We start from the raw sequence: 17,437 nt of genomic DNA, 5'->3' as shown, positions 1-17,437 counted from the left end.
TCCATTTAAGAATGATGGAGGCCACTGTGTTCTTGGGGACCTTCAATGCTGCAGACATTTTTTGGTACCCTTCCCAAGATCTGTGCCTTGACACAATCCTGTATCGGACAATTGTCTCTACGGACAATTCCTTTAACCTCATGGCTTGGGTTTTTCTCTGACATGCACTGTCAACTGTGGGACCTTATATAGATAGGTGTGTGCCTTACCAAATCATGTCCAATCAATTGAATTTACCACAGGTGGACCCCAATCAAGTTGTAGAAACATCTCAAAGATGATCAGTGGAAACAGGATGCACCTGAGCTCAATTTCGAGTCTCAAAGCAAAGGGTCTAAATACCTAAGTACATAATTATTTATTCATTATTTATTTTAATTTTAATAATTATTATTAATAATTGTAATCATAATATTTAATTATTTTAATACATTTGCATAAATGTTTTTTTTAAACGTTTTTCTGTCACGCCCTGACCTTAAAGATCCTTTTTATTCTCTATTTTGGTTAGGTCAGGGTGTGACTAGGGTGGGTAGTCTAGTTTTTTAATTTATATGTTGGCCTGGTATGGTTCCCAATCATGTTGGGAACCATACCATACCCAATCGTTGTCTCTGATTGGGGATCATATTTAGGCAGCCTTTTCCCACTGGGTTTTTGTGGGATCTTGTCTATGTCTAGTTGCCTGCGAGCACTACATTAGTTTCATGTTTCGTTTTGCGCTTTATTGTTTTCGGTGAGTTTCATCCAATAAACATGTGGAACTCTATGCACGCTGCGCCTTGGTCCATTAATTCAACCAATGATCATGACATTTTGCTTTGTGGGGTATTGTGTGTAGATTGATGAGGAAAAAATGTGATTTAATCAATTTTAGAAACGTAACAAAATGTGGAAAAAGTCAAGAGGTCTGAATACTTCCCGAATGCACTGGATCTAGGAGCAAAAACAGTAAGCATGTGAGATTCAGCCCAAGTTTTGTCCTTAAAACCAATCTCCAGTTGAAGTTATCTAAGGACAGACTTCAGGAAGGGAGAATGGGGGAATGTCAGAGGGATAACAGTCCTGAACAAATCCATGACAGCTGAGGTCTACCCCATCATCCCTGCTTTCCAAACAACATTCACTCTGTGGCCAAACTACACTATCAGTCATCCTTCAAAACAGACCATAAAACCTATTCTGAAAAAAGCAGAGCACATTTGAATATATTGTACTGTATGAGTTTTTGATTGTATTAGTGGTGAGCATACTAAATTATGAATATTAAAATAAGCCAGGGCCTTAATTTGGGTAAATAGCATTCTTAGCTCCCACAGCACAGCAGGCCTGAGGGAAGCCTTTACTTCAGTGGAAGGCAGCAGGCAGCAGCCCACATCCACTGTATGGAGTCGGGCTCTCGTTTCCAACAGAGTGGCTGTCTCCAGTCCATTACTATTCACTAGATATTTGCCCCCTCTCTCCACCTCAAAGTAATACAACCCATCAAACTTTTACAATCCTCTCATTCAGGACAAGAAATTTGAAACCAAATATTTGACATAACTCAAACACACACAAAATTGTCTCCATTTTCTTTCACAGGTCAATAATACTTCTTCTGCTAACTTGATATTGGTGCTTTTGAAAATGATATCAATAATGAGAACGGAATCGGGATAATCTTGGGTACCCCTCTCTCTACGGTTGGAGGAGATGATGTGCCATTAAGAGATTTATGGCCAGTGAGCCGTTATACAGATTAGGATTCAGGCACTCTTTGAACAAGAGAACACAAATAACTAAAGATCTCACCACCAAGGGCCCTTTCAAACAAAACTAGAACACTGGAAGAGGGGGTGGGGGATAATCATTTTTGTGTTTTGAGTTGGATTTTCAAAATATATGGAAATGTATGGAAGAATGTCTGTTCAAAGTTAAAAATGGAAACATGCTAAACTCTGGAACACTAAGCCATGTGTGTGATATCAGAGAGAAACCATAACACGTGGCCCTAACTTTACCACACTCTCTCACCTTCTCCATTACAACAAAAAACCTGCTCCCAGGAGGTTTTATTAAACCCCATTTTCAGCACTATCCAACATTGGACAAACTTAGGAAAATACTATTGTCTTCTGCTAGTCAACGGATGTCTTTAAAGCTAGTTAAACGGTAGGCCAAGCTTTGGAGGGTGAAATCATGTCTAAAATGTTTTCTACCAAATAAGTAACATTGCAGAATTGTGGTACACTGGTATTTCAGCATGATCTTGATCAGAGTATTTATGTTATTCAATGGCACGGGTTACATTGTTTTCAAAAGTGAGCATTTGCACATTTCAGTACAATCAATCAACCTCCCTTAGAGATTGTCACTGTCCATTTCCCAATATGTAATCCCTGTCACCCTCCCTGTCACCCTCCCTGTCACCATCTACCATCTAGAAGCCTATTCATTACCAGCAGTAGAAGTGAGGGATCTCAGCTCAGGACTGACTGATGACTGGTCCTTTGTGGTAGTTCTGTGGTACTTTCTAGTAAAGCCTTATGGGGTAACATTTCAGAAAATGGATTTGCCCCTTCATATCTTTTCACTTTTTCTGTCACAGTGCGGTTTTTCAACCTAATACAGTAGTCTGGGCTTTCACTCCCTCTCCACTCAAATTGGCATGGGGATTTAGGTAACCTGAGGCTGACCCATGACATTGTGTACATTACTTTTAGCCATGCTATACTGTACCTCTCCACCTTCACCTCCTTCAGCCTTTAATGAGCAATCCTCTGGGGGGATATATGGGGGTATGTGCCCACTACTGTACGTGTAATTTCGACTCCATTCTCAAGGGGATAACATCACAAGTTTCCATATGGCCATAAGGCTATCGGGTACAGAGAGGTGGGGAGTGTTTACCGTTTGGTGTTGTACTGTATGTGACCCGGTCAATCAAGCAAAGTCTTGCAAAGTTCTCTACAGTCTCTCTGTTAAGATATCTCTGACAGATCCACTCTCTCCTTGCATCACGACATCAGTTACATCGCGCTTAAAGAAACAGAAACAGTCAAATGTCATTGAACAATGTATTAGACCCGTCAGACAACCCATGGCTAGAGCAGAGTAACAGCGTTCTACTTCCGTCTCTAGTGGCCCTATATCAACAGGGGCTCGCCAACCAAAACCAACGCGTAAACAGAAAAACAAACCTTTCCCCTCCTCATCCACAGCCAATGCAGTAACTCATTCTAGCTATGCTGTGGTCCATGGTAGCAATTAGAAAAACATGTGGCCAGAGGAGGCCCAAACAGAACCTGATTGCCACCTCCAGACAGACAACAGCTGGTGAGGAGAAGGGAGGCCTCCTGGTTTGGGGAGTGTCCATCCCAGTGTGAGAGTAATGATAGGGCTCTGTGAACATGGTGTGTGTATTGATTACAGGATCTGTCTAATAGCCCATAAAACCATCCAGACTGCCAGGGAGAGTTATGCCCCTGAACGGTGAACTGTGTAACCCCCTGCTAATCCGCAGTGCGCCTGTAAAGCAGGGACGGCCTGTCTGTGTAGCAATTACTTCACCCCTGACTGAACAACGTCACCAGAGAGGCCAGTGGTTTAAATACCTTCCAGTGGTCCTGTAAAGAAACAAGCCATGTTTCTAGGCAGATTTGATCCTTATCAGCATGCCCTATATACATGAACTGTTTATGCCTAATTCACTTTTCTTTCAAAGAGATTTCAGGCTAAACTCTATGTGTGTGTCATGCTAGATGACAATACATGGCAAAGACATTTTCAACAGTACTGTATATTGGCTCATAATGTCCTTCAAGCCTGATATTTAACTCTTCCATACAGCTAATGCATTTAGCAGTGTATGCTCTTCAAACAATTGAATGGAACATAAACATATTTTCTCCCAATGAAAATGACAGGTGACTTGGCTCACAAGCAGATTTGGTTTTGATAAGGATGAGCAACTGGCCCACAGCCATGGAAGCAATGGAACACTGTCAGATTCAATGATAGGCTTGAATATACAGTGGTTGAATGCAAAGACAGTCTTCACACTAAATCATGAACAGTGTTTGGACTGTAGCAATGCATGCCCAATGCATCTGGAACAAAATAGATATTCAAAAAAGCACCAATACCACAAGCCAAAATAATTTCCCAAAATGCTCACACATGTATGTCCTTGATGCTTTACTTTAGCAGCTGGTGGGCACGTGTTTATGTGAGAGGAAAGCATATTACAGGTGGACTCTGTTTTACAACAAGGTATAGTCAACCTGAACTCACTCCCCCTGAGTTGACAGGGCCCCAAATGAGAGCTTCAGTAGGATGGTACATAGCCCCATGTTATCAGAGGCGTCATACTATATACCCTGAAAAATCTGAGGGGGCAAAAAGTATGTGAGGATGGCTGGGGGTTGGAAATCTACAGCCATAATCATTATGCTTAATTCTATGTCTATTTTTCTTCATATATAAGCATACCTCTTGAGCTGTCTGTACCCTCCTGACTGGTGTTTCTTTATTTAAAGAAACAAAATATGCTTCTCCGCATCTGGATAAAAGTATATTTAGTTATTGCTTGCTTTTCTAAAGTCTCCCAACCTTACCAACAGGCATGGTTAGACAAGCTAGCTACTCCAACTTGAATGATAACCTGCAATGGCTTCTTAGCTAGGTAGCTAGATATAAGGTTTGGTGATTGGGAACCTATCTGGGCTAGCTAAAGCCAACTTCATAAAAATGCTAACTGGCTAGTCATGTTCATTTAAAAAATACAAAAAATACCAGAATCTGAGGGGGCATGTGCCCCTGTGCCCCCTATGGGCATGACACCTCTGTAGGTTATGTAGGATGAGGTAACTACAAAGTACGTAATTCTGATTTTGGGCAGCAGAGCTTGAATCAAAACATACATAATTCCTAACGGTGTCTCCAAATCTGTCCACACTGGAAGGCTTTAATCTATCCCTAACAGCCGTGAGGATATGATGGAATTAAAGAAACATTCTACATGCAGGACATTTTTGTTTGGAAAAGGAGAAATAGCGAGGAAGGGGGGAATGAAAGAGAGAGAGGCAGACTTTCTGCATGAAGAGTTATTTTAGGTTTGGATGGGGCCCTGAGCAGCACAGCAGGCCAAAGAAAGCTGGAAGGAAATCAAAAAGAAACTCCTTTCTACCGCATTTCACTCTGTCAATCACTGGCTGCTTAAAAGGTTGAAAACAACTTCATTTCTCTTCAAGAATGATGCACCTTTCATCTGCCCTCTCAAAGACAGCTACGGATTTAAACCAAGAGCCATTATTTCATGGCTGATTATACTTATTGCATGTTCAAATACATTCCACGTACCATTTGGTCTTCACTACAGTATATGCAGCAAGTATGAATTCAACTGCAGAAGACATCAATAAGTCTTTGTGCCATGGCACTGGGTAAACTCACTGTGTTGGGGTGAGATGGTCAGTGAGACACAGTATGCACTGTGGGGAGTCTCCCTCCTGTGAGAGGCATTCTGCATTCAGTCCTAAATTCAAGTTTGTGTTCAGCAGACCATGTCATTAATCCAATTAACAAAGAGACCATGTCAGGAGGAGAAGCCATCGCAACCCTAATGACACTGATGCATAGTGACCCGGGCGCTATGAATGCAAAGGGCTAGCCCTGTCTCTATGGCCGGTGAAGTCCGTCTTATGATCACGACGAGCCAAACTCAGTGTGTAAACACCTGTTGGTCAGGATTTAAATGGCAACTTTGATATGTGAGGATTAAACCTTCTAACCAACCAAAAATAAACACTACTAATAGGAGATCTGAATAGTCAGTTGACTCAGATCAACTTTGTGTGATACTGTAGCCCAGATAATGTTCACTGCGAGATGACTGCTGTGAATCTTACTTTGAATATCACATAGATTAGAGTGAGATACCAGTAGAACAAGAGAGACTATTTTGATCTATAAAATACTGGAGTCCAATTCTGGTACAGTAGTGACAGTCAATAAGTAAAGTAAAAGTGCTTCCACCTAATAAGGTGACCTTTTACTTCCTCCTCATTTGATTCAGTTTGGCCTGCCGGAGGTTTTGCTATTTTGGAAACATGTTTCTGTGGCTATTTACGATACAAATCAGAGGAATTCCAGTAATTCGATGTTCAGTTTCCCTTTTTTTCGCAATAATTGGTCATCAAGGTGGACTGCATTCCCACTACTTATCTTTCCTGGCTCATTTAATGAATGACTGGTTTGCTGGTGAAGTGTTCATTCATTCTGTGGTTTAAAACGGTATATTGCGATTGTGAATGAATATTGGAAATATTCAGAAAGTATTCATACCCCTTGACTTATTCCACATTTTGTTGTGTTAATGAATTCAAAATGTATTTAAAAAAATACATTGTCACACATCTACACACAATACCCCAGAATAACAAAGTGAAAACATGTTAAGAATCTTTTGTAAATTTATTGAAAATGAAATACAGAAATATAATTTACATAAGTATTCACACCCCTGAGTAAATACTTTGTAGAAGCACTTTTTGTGGTGATTACAGCTTTGAGTCGTCTTTGGTATATCTGTATCAGCTTTGCACATCTGGATTTGGAGATTTTCTCCAATTCTTAGTTTAGATGAAAAGCGGAGGGAAACAACAATCTTCAAGTATTTCCACAGATTTTGAATGGGATTCAAGTCTGGGCTTTAACTGGGCCACTCAAGGACTTTCACATTCTTGTTCTGAAGACATTCCAGAATTTCTTTAGCTGTATGCTTGGGGTTATTGTACTGTTGGAACGTAAAGTCTTTGCCCCAGTCTAAGGGCATTTGCGCCAGGTTCTCATCAGGCATTTGCCTGTATTTGGCTCCATTCATTGTGCTCTGTATTCTTACCAGTCACCCAGTCCCTGCCACTGAAAAACATCCCCATAGCATGATGCTGCCACCACCATGCTTCATGGTAGGGATGATGTTAGACGGGTAAAGAGCTGTGCCTGGTTTCCTCCAGACATATTTGTTCAATGTACCAATGATGGAGAACACTGTGTTTTGGAAACTTTCAACACTCTAGAAATTGTTTTATACACTTCCCCAGATATATGCTTCATCACAATCTACATCCAGTTCCTTGGACTTCATGATATAGTTTCTACTCCAACATGCACTGTCAAATGTGGGACCTTATATAGACAGGTGTTTCATTCTAAATCATGTCCAAACAATTGAATTGGCCACAGGTGGACTCCAATTTAATTTATTAAACGTAATCTTTATTTAACTAGGCAAGTCAGTTTAGAACAAATTCTTATTTATAATGACGGCCTACTCCGGACGAAGCTGGACCCTATGGGACTCCCAATCACGGCCAGATGTGATACAGCCTGGATCCGAACCAGGGACTGTAGTGGTGCCTCTTGCACTGAGATGCAGTGACTTAGACCACTGCGCCAATTAAGTTGTCGTGACAGCTCAAGGATGATCAAAGTAAATTGGAAGCACCTGAGCTCAATTTGGAGTGTCATAGCAAATGGGTGTGAATACTTACAGAATCAGTCAAAAGTTTGGACAAACCTAGGTTTTTTCTTTATTTTTGTAATATTTTCTACAATGTAGAATAATAGTGAAGACATCAAAAATATTAAATAACACATATGGCATCATGTAGTAACCAAAAAAGTGGAAACAAATAAAAAATATAGTTTATATTTTAGATTCTTCAAAGTAGCCACCCTTGGCCTTGATGCCAGCTTTGCACACTCTTGGCATTCTCTCAACCAGCTTCATGAGGAATGCTTTTCCAACCGTCTTGAAGAAGTTCCCACATATGCTGAGCACTTGTTGGCTGCTTTTCCTTCACTCTGCGGTCCAACTCATCCCAAGCCATCTCAATTGAGTTGAGGTCGGGTGATTGTGGAGGCCAGGTCATCTGATGCAGCACTCCATCACTCTCCTTGGCCAAATAGCCCTTACACAGCCTGGAGGTGTGTTTGGGGTCATTTTCCTGTTGAAAAACAAATTATAGTTCCACTAATCGCAAACCATATGGGATGGCGTATTGCTGCAGAATGCTGTGGTAACCATGCTGGTTAAGTGACACCATCACACCTCTTCCTCCATGCTTCACAGTGAGAACCACACATGCGGAGATGATCCATTCACCTGCTTCGCATCTCAATAAGACATGGTGGTTGGAACCCAAAATCTCAAATCTGGACTCATCAGACCAAAGGACAGATTTCCACACTGGTCTAATGTCCATTGCTCGTGTTTCTTGTCCCAAGCAAGTCTCTTCTTATTATTTGTGTCCTTCAGTAGAGGTTTCTTTGCACTAATTCGATCATGAAGGCCTGATTCATACAGTCTCCTCTGAACAGTTGATGTTGAGATGTGTCTGTTACTTGCACTCTGTGAAACATTTATTTGTGCTGCAATCTGAGGTGCAGTTAACTCTAATGAACTTATCCTCTGCAGCAGAGGTCCTCGTGAGAGCCAGTTTCATCATAGCGCTTGATGGTTTTTGCGACTGCACTTGTTCTTCAAATGATGGACTGTCATTTCTCTTTGCTTATTTGAGCTGTTCTTGTCATAATATGGACTTGGTCTTTTACCAAATAGGGATATCTTCTGTATACCACCCCTAACTTGTCACAACACAACTGATTGGCACAAGCGCATTAAGAAGGAACAAATTACACAAATTAACAAGGCACACACGTAATTTGAAATGCATTCCAGGTTACTGAAACTGGTTGAGAGAATGCCAAAAGTGTACAAAGCTGTCATCAAGGCAAAGGGTGGCTACTTTGAAGAATCTCAAATATAAAATCTATTTTGATTTGTTTAACACTTTTTTGGTTACTGCATGATTCCATATGTGTTATTTCATAGTTTTGATGTCTTCACTATTATTTTACAACCTGACATGAGTAGGTGTGTCCAAACATTTGACTGGTACTGTATGCAAATTAGATTTCTGTATTTCATTTTCAAAACATGTTTTCACTTTGACATTATGGGATATTGTGAGAAAAATATATTTAATCAATGTTGAATTCAGGCTGTAACACAACAACATGTGGAATAAGTAAAGGGGTATGAATACTTTTGAAGACACTGTACATGTATAAGATCATTTAATTATAATTCCTAAACCTGGTTCTGGCAAAAGGAGGAATCCGCAGGTCTTTTTTTATCATGGAATAAATGTGTGGAGCAGTTTGGGGGGGCTTTACAGTAAAACACATTGGAAGATGAAAAGTGCATTTAGAAGTGTGTGTGTGTGTGTGTGTGTCTTGACAGCAGCATGTTGTGCAGTCAGTCAGTCAGTCAGTCAGTCAGTCAGTCAGTCAGTCAGTCAGTCTGTCTGTCTGTCTGTCTGTCTGTCTGTCTGTCTGTCTGTCTGTCTGTCTGTCTGTCTGTCTGTCTGTCTGTCTGTGGTACATCTGGCCTTCCGTTGCTCTTGATCTCTGGGACTGAGGGTTTTTTGGTCAACAGATGTGAATCTGGCAAATTTACTAAAGAGATGACCCCCAAACCAGATGCACCCTTTTGGATCCGTGGGGCATAGTTATGCTAAATGCTGCTTGTAAATAAATATGAAGGTAAACTGGGAATCTTCTATAGCCATTGGCCACAGTTACACCTGGCATCACTTTATGGCTTTGGCCAACCGAAGCAGAAATAACCACAGAACTATGTGTCTTATGACAACCATCAATAAAACCAGTGGTTAGATCAGACAACACTGACAAACACAGACTTAAAAGCCTGATCAGAATTTATATACATAACAATAACATAAGACATTTTCTCAACAATGTATTCTTTTTAATGATGATACTTCAAAGAACATTTACTAAGGTGACTTTCAAGCAAAAATAATTACAAATTATTGCTCAGTATTCTATTACATAACAGCAAACTCTTTTAGACGGATGTTACTTACTAAACAACACAAAACAGAAAAAACAACTGTGTTTACCATCCATCTTCTACAACAACAAGGCAGAATCTGAGCCAAGAGCAAACCTTGGGCCAAACCCACAACAGGACACCCAGATAGCACATAACGTTCTGGGAACCAAATGTTTCTCAGAGCTTGGTGAGACCATAGTTGTCCTATGGTTATTTTGTATACAACCTTCCCACAACTTTATGTGAATGGTGCAGGATAGTTATTTGGCCATGGAACATTCTCAGCACATTTAAGAAACTTTGAAACATCCTCCTTTAAGGAACTTAGTAAAACAAACTTCATTTTCTTAGTTTTCAATAATTTATCAGAACATTTCCTAAAAGCTCAAACATGGTTACATTTCATTTCAATTTTGGTCATGTTCTAGGAATGTTCTCCAACAGGTTTGACATTGGGAATGTTTTCAAATATTTCAGAGAATGTTAAGAAACAATGTTCTTCTGTGGGAATTTCAGCACTTCAGCATAATGTTTCCTACTGGTTTCTTCATGGTTGTATTTAACGTCATGTTCTCAAATTGTTCTGGGAACGTTAAGAAAACTTTCAATAAAAAAATCACAAGAAAACTTTAGTAATATTCAGAAAACGTTCTAAGACTGTTATTTAAAAACATAAATTTCGTTCTCAGAACGTGAAGAAAACTTTCCATAAAAACCACAATAAAACTTTAGTAATGCTCAGAGAACCTAAGAATGTTATTTAAAATAAATTCAATTGATTGGACATGATTTGGAAAGGCACACACCTGTCTATATAAGGTCCCACAGTTGACAGTTTATTTCAGAGAAAAAACCAAGCCATGAGGTTGAAGGAATTGTCCCTAGAGCTCAGAGACAGGATTGTGTCAAGGCACAGATCTGGGGAAGGGTACGAAACAATTTCTGCAGCATTGAAGGTCCCCAAGAACTCGGTAGCCTCCATCAATCTGAAATGGAAGAAGTTTGGAACCACCAAGACTATTCCTAGAGCTGGACACTCAGCCAAACTGATCAATCTGGGGAGAAGGGCCTTGGTCAGGGAGGTGACCAGAAACCCGATGGTCACTCTGATAGAGCTCCAGAGTTCCTCTGTGGAGATGGGAGAACCTTCCAGAAGGACAACCAACTCTGCAGCACTCCACCAATCAGGCATTTATGTTAGAGTGGCCAGATGGAAGTCACTCCTCAGTAAAAGGTACATGACAGCCCGCACAAGATTCTCTGGTCTGATGAAACCAAGATTGAACCCTTTGCCCTGAATGCCAAGCGTCACGTCTGGAAGACGCCATCCCTACTATGAAGCATGGTGGTGGCAGCATCATGCTGTGGGGATGTTTTCAGCGGCAGGCACTGGGATCAGTCAGGATCAAGGGAAAGATGAATGGAACAAAGTACAGAGTGATCCTGGGGCGGCAGGGTAGCCTAGTGGTTAGAGCGTTGGACTAGTAACCAGACGGTTGCAAGTTCAAACCCCCGAGCTGACAAGGTACAAATCTGTCGTTCTGCCCCTGAACAGGCAGTTACACTGTTCCTAGGCCGTCATTGAAAATAAGAGTTTAGTTCTTAACTGACTTGCCTAGTTAAATAAAGGTAAAATAAAAAAATAAAAATCCTTGATGAAATCCTGCACCAGAGTGCTGGTTCACCTTCCAACAGGATAACAACCCTAAGCACACAGCCAAGACAACACAGGAGTGGCTTCGCAGGAGTGGCTTCAGGACAAGCCTCTGAATGTCCTAGAGTGGCCTAGCCAGAGCCCGGGCTTGAACCCAATCTAACATCTCTGGAGAGACCTGAAAAAGCTGTGCAGTGATGCTCCTGACTGCACTTGAGAGGATCTGCAGAGAAGATTGGGGGAAACTCCCCAAATATATGTGATACAAGCTTGTAGTGTCATACCCAAGAAGATTTGAGGCTGTAATCGGTGCCAAAGTACTGATTAAAGGGTCTGAATACCTATGTATATGTGATATTTCATTTCTTTTTTACTTAGCAAAAATGTCTAAAAACCTATTTTTGCTTTGTCATTATGGAGTATTGTGTGCAGATTGATGAGGGGGAAAAACTATTTAATCCATTTTAGAATAAGACTGTAACGTAACAAAATTTGGAAAAAGTCAAGGGGTCTGAATACTTTCCGAGTGCACTGCATTCTCAGCATCAACAAAACAAGATAAAGGATAGAGAAAGTTAATTGTTTTCAGGTGTGTTGGCCACGCCCATTAATTGGCCATACGTGATCTTAATGAGTGCTTGTTTCCTTTGAAATTGGGTCTGTTTGAATAGACTAAAATCAACAGCTTTGTATGCGTAAAAAACATTGCATGCTAGCTCCATCCAATTCCATGTGTAGAGAAAAGAAGATTATGTGTTTAAATCTCACAGATGTCATGTCACAATAAAAAAGAAATGTGTTTGCATGATTAATGCCAAAGGAAATTAATTTACGTGTCCTATCTGTGCTTGGAGTTCATAAAAGTTTACCCAAAATGAGATTGGAGTGTTATTAAAAGTCTTATTGTAACATTTAGTGAAAGTTTTAAGTAAGTTATTATAAAACCTCCAAATAGCCTATAATATCCGTTCTCAGAGCGTTAATAAATCCTCCCAGGACAACTTTCAAGAAACCAGAGTAAAACGTTCTCAAAACCTTCCTGCAAAATAAAAATGAATGTTCCCAATACAGGCAAAATTTGCACTTCCGTTCTCAGAACATTTGAAAAAGTTTCACTTATGGCTTCGTTCCCAGAACCAATGGGAAACCAAAAATATACTTTCCCACAACTTCCAAGGAACCAAATGTACTAACTGGGCAAGAACTCTGAAAACCTCTTAAAACCATATCTTGATTCCATACCAGACCAGACACACAAAGACCCAGACATTTCTATAAACATAGCATTTACAAATCCTTGTAGGCATTCTCACTGGACAACTGTCAAACCAATTCCTGCCATATATTTGCTGTGACATCAACCTGATTCAACAAGGACGTGTTGTTGAGAAACCATAACTCAAGACACCAAATCCACTCTCCCGGTTGAAGCTTACGACCGACAGTTTTAATATTAGACGTTACTTCAATCCCGTCATATATAATTTCCAAGACGTGGCTCAGTGAGGATATGTTTTTACATATTGCCCAGTTGACAGGTTTGTTCCTTTTCTTTCCCCCACTGTGAACATGTTTTCTCATGTGGCCGCCCCCCACTAGTTATACCCTGTTAGGGTCTGCAGTAACACACACAGAGAATGTGATAGTCTGAGTTAGTGGGGGGGTTTCCACCACCACGGTGGAGGTCTCCATAAGGGAGCTCCCAGGGCACGCTGGCTGGGGGGCTTGTTTTGGCTCCAGGCCAGGGCCCGGCCTGGGGTCGTGATGTGGAGTTCACTACACAGCTGATGGTTCCCTACCCTCCAGCCACACCTGGGTGAGGGCCAAACTCCTAACAGAAACCAGATGGTGGTGGGATGGAGACCTTGCCTTCTTAGATGGTCTACTGTGTTTAACATGACTGGTTAAGAAGGGACATGTTACTTTCTGGCAGGTGAAAAATGTTTACCCATCTGATCTGAGTAACTCCTGCTTCATCCTAAGTCATTTACACCTCTGTAAGTGTGCCTTTAGCTGGGACCAGCGGTAGTAATTAGGAGGCTGGCGAATGAGGAGGTGACTTTATTTACTGATGGGCAAACAACTACAGCTTTTGTATCGTGTGACACTGTGAGTGTGTGTTTGTGTGCTGCTGTCTAGTTGCTGTGGGAACTGTTCTCGCCCCGAAATGCAGGTTGTGAGTGTGGGTTTCACATTCTGTGCTTGTAAAACGTAAAGATAACTCTTTCTAGAACAGCTTCTCCTGTAACCTGTTATTTCAGTCAGCAACATGATGACAGACAAAAATAAAAGGAGAAACGTTGTCAAAATGTTTTGATAGGCTATAGAAAAGCTTTGATAATATTTGTAACCAGGAGCTGCCGAGCTAACACTTAAAGTCATGTTCTCAAATTGTTCCAAGAACGTTAAGAAGTAAAGTTCTTCTGTGTGAATTTCAGTACTTCAGTATAACGTTTCCTACAGTTTTATTTAAAGTAATGGTCTCAAATTATTCTGAGAACGTTATAAAAACTTTCCATAAAAACCACAAAAAAGTTTAGTAACATTCAGAGAACATTTTAAGAATTTACTTAAAAATATACATTATGATCTCAGAATATTAAGAAAACTTTCCATAAAAAGCACAAGAAAATTTTAGTAACGTTCAGAGAATGTTCTAAGAATGTTATTAAAAACATATATTTTGTTCTCAGCATCAACAAAACTCTCTCTTTCCTCTATCTTGTAAGTGTGTTCAGGGTCATGTTCAGTTGCCAAACATTCCTGAACGTTGCAGATAGAAATGCCATGAATAGAGCCGGATTCCTTATTCTACATATCAGAGAGGTATTTTTGATGTGCATACACTATTTCTATCTGAATGTTCCAAAACGTTCAATCCTGCTGAACGCGCCCTAGGTGTGTTGGCCGCGCCCACTAATTGGCCACACCTGATCTTAACCCTTTACAGTCTAAGCCCTGTCTAAACCAGGGGAGGGGGGTTCTACTAAGCTATGACTGCGTTTTTTTAAGAAGGTCATACCAAGGATCATTTAGCTATTTGATTTTTTATTTTAATACCACTTGAAGTATAAAAAAATATATACATAAAAAGTATGACCATTTTCATTTGTCCTTACTGCTATTAGCCCATACAAACACATTGAATAACAGATTCACTACATGGAACAACAGATAGCCCCCTCAAAAAATCTAAAGGAAGTTTGTTCTGAGGTGTCTGCCCTATATCTGAAAGAGAAAAAAAGTTCAATTTATAAACTCAGCAAAAAAAGAAATGTCCTCTCACTGTCAACTGCATTTATTTTCAGCAAACTTAGCATGTGTAAATATTTGTATGAACATGAGATTCAACAACTGAGACATAGACTGAACAAGTTCCACAGACATGTGACTAACAGAAATAGAATAATGTGTCCCTGAACAAGAGGGGTGGGGGGTCAAAATTAGAGGTTGACCGGTTAATTGGAATGGACGATTAATTAGGGCCGATTTCAAGTTTTCAATAACAATCGGTATTTTTGGACACCGATTTGCCGATTATTATTATTAATTTATTTTTTACACCTTTATTTAACTCGGAAAGTCAGTTATTAAGAACACATTCTTATTTTCAATGACGGCCTAGGAACAATGGGTTAACTGCCTTGTTCAGGGGCAGAACGACAGATTTTTACCTTGTCAGCTCGGGGATTCGTTTTTGCAACCTTCCAGTTACTAGTCCAACGCTCGAACAACCTGCCTTACATTGCACTCCACAAGGAGCCTATGTGGCAGGCTGACTACCGGTTACACGAGGGCAGCAAGAAGCCAAGGGAAGTTGCTAGCTAGCATTAAACTTATCTTAGTTAACTACACATTGTTGATGATATTACGAGTTTATCTAGTGTGTCCTGCGTTGCATATAACCGATGCAACGCAGGACGTTTCTTTTCTTGCTCAGTTTATAAATATATGTAAAAAATATATGTATTTAATGCCTTATTTTTTACAGTCTCCATACATACATACATACATACATACATACATACATACATACATACATACATACATACATACATACATACATACATACATACATACATACATACATACATACATACATACATAAATACATACATCATTTTAAAAAACTGGGACCAGGGGACCTTCAGACGAGTCTTGTGAGGCCTGTGGGCATCCTAGAGCAAAACAACTGACATGTATGTGTTTGTGAGAGTCTCACCTTTGCAGAGAGGGGTCATTTAGTGTGTAGCCCAAACTGTTCGGACGCTACAGACAGAAGTTGGCAAATTGGCTGTGCCGTCTTCTGACGAGTCCCAAGACGCTCGTAGAGCAAAACAGAGAACACCATCGTGTTCGTGAGAGTCTCATGTTTTTATAGAGGGTCATAATAGTTTGTAAGCTAAACTGTTCGGATGCTACAGACGATTTTGTGAGAAGACCGATTTTCGGGACAAACACTGCTCTAGCTCTGTCCCCTTTCACCGCAGACACGAAATGCGATATCGGCGGAGATATCGGCGGAGATATTGAGATGTATCTATTGAAAAAAGAAGCTGACAGATTTAAGCCAGAGGTAATTATGCAAATTACATTTCCACGGTACCACGGAAATCGACTCTAGTTTTTGAGCGCTTGAAATGAGGTCTGTTTGAATACATTTAAAAGAACAGCTTAGTATGTGTATAAAAGCATGGCATGCTAGCACCATCCTGGTGGCGCAGTGGACTAATTCCATAGCTAGACAACAGAAGATTATAGATACGAATCACACTGACGCCGTGTCACAAAAAGTACATGTGTTCACGTGATTAATTCCTGAGGGAATGAATTACCATGTGTCCTATCTGTGCTTGGAGTGTTTTTTTATGCAAACAAAATAAGCTAGTAGTGTTATTAAAAGTCTTATTGAAACGTTCAATGAAAGTTTTAAGGAAGTTATCAAAAACCTCAAAATACCTTGTAATTTCCATTCTCAGTGCATTAATAAAACCTCCCAGGAAAACTTTCAAAGTAAAACATTATCAGAACCTCCCTTCAACCGATAAATAAACATTCCCAGACAGGCATAATTTTCACTTCTGTTCTCAGCACGTTTAAAAAGCTTTCAGTTTAACCGGTCAGGAAACGTATGGCTTCGTTCCCAGAAACAATGGGAAACCAAAAACGTATGTTCCCAAAACTTTGAAGGAACAAAATGTGCTAGCTGGGTGGTTACTAGGTCACAATTCTCTCTTAAAAGGAGAGATTGTTTAAGGCGCCTGCCCCCCACTAGAAAACATATAGAACACTTCACAACCCACAGAACAGTAAAAAGGCAAAAAAAACTTTCCAAATGTCAAGAATGTTACAATGGTAACACTTGTAAGCTGTTAAGATTCTGCAAAAATTGTGCTTTAAAAAGTGCCCAATTATTCACTCACCCCCAGTATCTGCCATTGAGTTTTTAATTATATGGTAGTTAAGATATCCAATATTGCTGTGGTCAAATAAAGAAAAGTACAGTTACACCCATTATTAAGGGCTTGTGTCAAACAGAGCGAGCCAAGTGCTAAGCACTGGTCATTTCCATGTTAGGATTTTACATGAAAGAGCATGCTAATCTACATTAATAACATGACCATGGAGGTAATAATGACACACCGGAACACTTCCTATAGGGCAGGGTTAGGCAACAAGACTCAACCGCGGGACGGTTTTTGTAGGAGCGAATGGTCAAATTAACTCACACCTAAGCCCAAAAAGAGATTGTTTAAATTTTGAAAGCAATCATTTCATAATTTCATTGAGACACGATCATATCTATTGTTTTTTATTTGTGGGAATATTTGGGAACAGATTTCCTAAATGTTACAGTCATTTTCTTAAGTTTTCAAACT

At 40.1% G+C, this 17,437-nt stretch overlaps 1 protein-coding gene across 2 annotated transcripts in view; it reads right to left on the bottom strand.

Moving 5' to 3' along the window:
* The window catches only part of LOC118369087 (latent-transforming growth factor beta-binding protein 2-like), a 184,750-nt gene that overhangs the window by 155,975 nt on the left and 11,338 nt on the right, over positions 1-17,437 (bottom strand). The window lies entirely within an intron of this gene.

Source organism: Oncorhynchus keta, chromosome 35 (genome assembly GCF_023373465.1).
Source record: "Oncorhynchus keta strain PuntledgeMale-10-30-2019 chromosome 35, Oket_V2, whole genome shotgun sequence".
Lineage (NCBI taxonomy): Eukaryota > Metazoa > Chordata > Actinopteri > Salmoniformes > Salmonidae > Oncorhynchus > Oncorhynchus keta.
The sequence above is the reverse complement of the archived record's forward strand: the minus strand, read 5'-3'. Positions and strand labels throughout refer to the sequence as shown.